Consider the following 2,746-nt stretch of genomic DNA (forward strand, 5'->3'; position numbering starts at 1 on the left):
GTGTTTGCATGAGCAAGCACAAGTAAGGTTACTTTCTATAGTGATAGATAGTCACTAGTCACACACAAGAATATACGACATAATGCTCTGATTAGCTTTCAATGCGATATCAACTGGAGAACTTGTGGTTAGGACAGTTTGTTAGACTGTAGTTGAAGTAGGACTTGGTTTGTGATAAGGCTAGAGTTGGTTGTACAGGTAGAGATTCCCATTTGAAAAACCTATGCCCAACATGGGGCTCGAACCCACGACCCTGAGATTAAGAGCGTCATGCTCTACCGACTGAGCTAGTCGGGCGGTTGTCAAGCATTGAAAAAGCACGTAGGGAAGCAGCCGTTGTCAACAGTGATTTCTTATTGAGATTAAACAATGAAAGGACCAAGATACCTTCAATCTTTCTCAGATTTGGCCCTTACCAAAGCACTGTCTGTCCTGGGAACACGTAGTGGAGAATATTTCTTTCGGACAAGTGTTAATGATATTTGCTTGAAAACAAAACAGAAAGGCAACAAATACACCTTTGTAGACAAATGAAATGCAGTACATTGAGGTTTCCAAAAAGCTTGCAGAATACAAAAATGTTTGCAGAAAGCTAGCAGTACAACATCCCTGGGTGGGCTTGAACCACCATCCTTTCAGTTAACAGCCGAACGCGCTAACCGATTGCACCACAGAGACAGGGTTTTAGAGGAAAGCTAGGGTGGGCGTGGCCTCATTTCAGGCAACCATAAGTTGGCAACATTTTGTGACTTTTTCACTCACATGCTAAGGAAGTACTTAGTTTCTATCCACAGTTTTCTGATTTACTTTCCAAAACAACCCAGACAACTCTTACTAAATAGCTGTAAAAGGGGGAATATGATGCTGTGTTGCAAGATTATTTTGTGCCAATCCTGTCTATACGTCTGTCTGTCTGTCCGTCCGTCCGTCCGTCCATCCGTCTATCCGTCCGTCTGTCTGTCTCTCAGAACCTAGCTAGCTGAGACTTTTAATCTCAGCGTAAGAGTTTAAATCACATTATGGGCAGTATAAAATACACTTCAAGCTAATGCAAAGTTTAACTGTATTCAGACTCCAATGTTGTGCTATGGTTTAGCGTCAAGCAATGTGTCCTATATCACTGTGTAAGCCAGTGAACTAGTTTGCATGTAGGATGAATGCAGTAAAATAGACACTGGCTAGACTATTTTTCAGTTATGTTTATTGTACTGTATGCAATGAAACTCGTTCATTCTGCATTTAGTTCACTGATATACTGTATTTGTAAACTGGCTACCTTTACAACAGGCTCTGTAACTCAAGAAGTTTTTGCATGAGCAAGCACAAGTAAGGTTACTTTGCATAGTGACAGATGGTCACTATTCACACACAAGAAGATCTGACATAATGCACTGATTAGCTGTCAATGCGATATCAATTGGAGAACTTGTGGTTAGGACAGTTTGTTAGACTGTAGTTGAAGTAGGACTTGGTTTGTGAAAAGGCTAGAGTTAGGTGTACAGGTAGAGATTCCGATTTGAAAAGCCTACGCTCAACGTGGGGATCAAACCCACAACCCTGAGATTAAGAGTCTCATGCTCTACCGACAGAGCTAGTCAGGCTGTAGTCAAGCATTGAAAAAGCAAGTAGGGATGCWGCCKTTGTCAACAGTGATTTCTTATTGAGATTAAACTATGAAAGGACCATGATACTTTCAATCTTTCTCAGATTTGGCCCTTACCAAAGCACTGTCTGTCCTGGGAACACGTAGTGGAGAATATTTCTTTCGGACAAGTGCTAATGATATTTGTTTGAAAACAAAATAGAAAAGCAAGAAATACACCTTTTTAGACAAATGAAATGTATTACAGTACATTGAGGTTTCCAAAAAGCTTGCAGAGCACACAAATGGTTTGCTCGCAGAGCAACCAATTGCGCCACAGAGACAGGGTGTTAGATGAAAGCTAGGATGGGTGTGGCCTCATGTCAGGCAACCATAAGTTGGCAATGTTTTGTAACTTGAGGTTACATTGAGGTTTCCCAAAAGCTTGCAGAGCACACAAATGGTTTGAGACCTTTGCGGAAAGCAAGCAATACAATGTCCTTGGGTGGGCTTGAAGCACCAACCTTTCGGTTAACAGCCAAACGAGCTAACCACTTGCGCCACAGAGACAGGGGCTGCGTCTCAATTCGTGGGCTGGGTCCTCATGAGGACCCAGCMTAGCTGGGCCGTGAAGGCCACACACTCCAAAGACCGGGTGGGCTGGGCGAAACCGTTTAAATGGGAYGTTGTAGCCTTCACATTTGCGTGACTACGTGCTTCCGCCTTACGTGCGGCAAACGTGTTCAGTGACCGACCACGTACTTCCGCCTAGTTTGCAGCTCGCSGGAAAAAGAAAATGGATCCAGAATCGGTGCTTTGTTTTTTTGTTGTCVTGTCCGTATTGAAGCAGCTTCGACAGTTTTTTGGTCGACGCAGGAGATACCTGTATTTAAGGCTGGCAGCTGATCCTAATACGGTGGTAAGTATAAGCTCTGATGTGCTGTTATATTGCTATAAATGGTAACATCCAGCTAGCTGTGTGCTTATTATCGACGTTAATCACATCTGTTTAAATCGTAAATGAAATTCAACATTACTCTGTCGTAGATGACATTTAACTTTTATCGTATTAGGTCCCATGGCATAATACATTTTTGTACTGTACTTTATGGTGTGTGTGTACACACACACACACACACACACACACACACACACACACACACA

General features: G+C 42.6%; 3 non-coding genes across 3 annotated transcripts; all 3 read right to left on the reverse strand.

Moving 5' to 3' along the window:
* Positions 1-224: 224 nt before the first annotated feature.
* Positions 225-297, reverse strand: trnak-cuu (transfer RNA lysine (anticodon CUU)). The gene has a single exon. It is a non-coding gene; the product is annotated as a tRNA-Lys (tRNA).
* A 307-nt stretch (positions 298-604) lies between these two features.
* trnan-guu (transfer RNA asparagine (anticodon GUU)) lies at positions 605-678 on the reverse strand. The gene has a single exon. It is a non-coding gene; the product is annotated as a tRNA-Asn (tRNA).
* An 850-nt stretch (positions 679-1,528) lies between these two features.
* trnak-cuu (transfer RNA lysine (anticodon CUU)) lies at positions 1,529-1,601 on the reverse strand. Its single transcript has one exon. It is a non-coding gene; the product is annotated as a tRNA-Lys (tRNA).
* Positions 1,602-2,746: the final 1,145 nt, after the last annotated feature.

The sequence above is a fragment of the Austrofundulus limnaeus genome, unplaced genomic scaffold (genome assembly GCF_001266775.1).
Source record: "Austrofundulus limnaeus strain Quisiro unplaced genomic scaffold, Austrofundulus_limnaeus-1.0 Scaffold106, whole genome shotgun sequence".
Classification (NCBI taxonomy): Eukaryota; Metazoa; Chordata; class Actinopteri; order Cyprinodontiformes; family Rivulidae; genus Austrofundulus; species Austrofundulus limnaeus.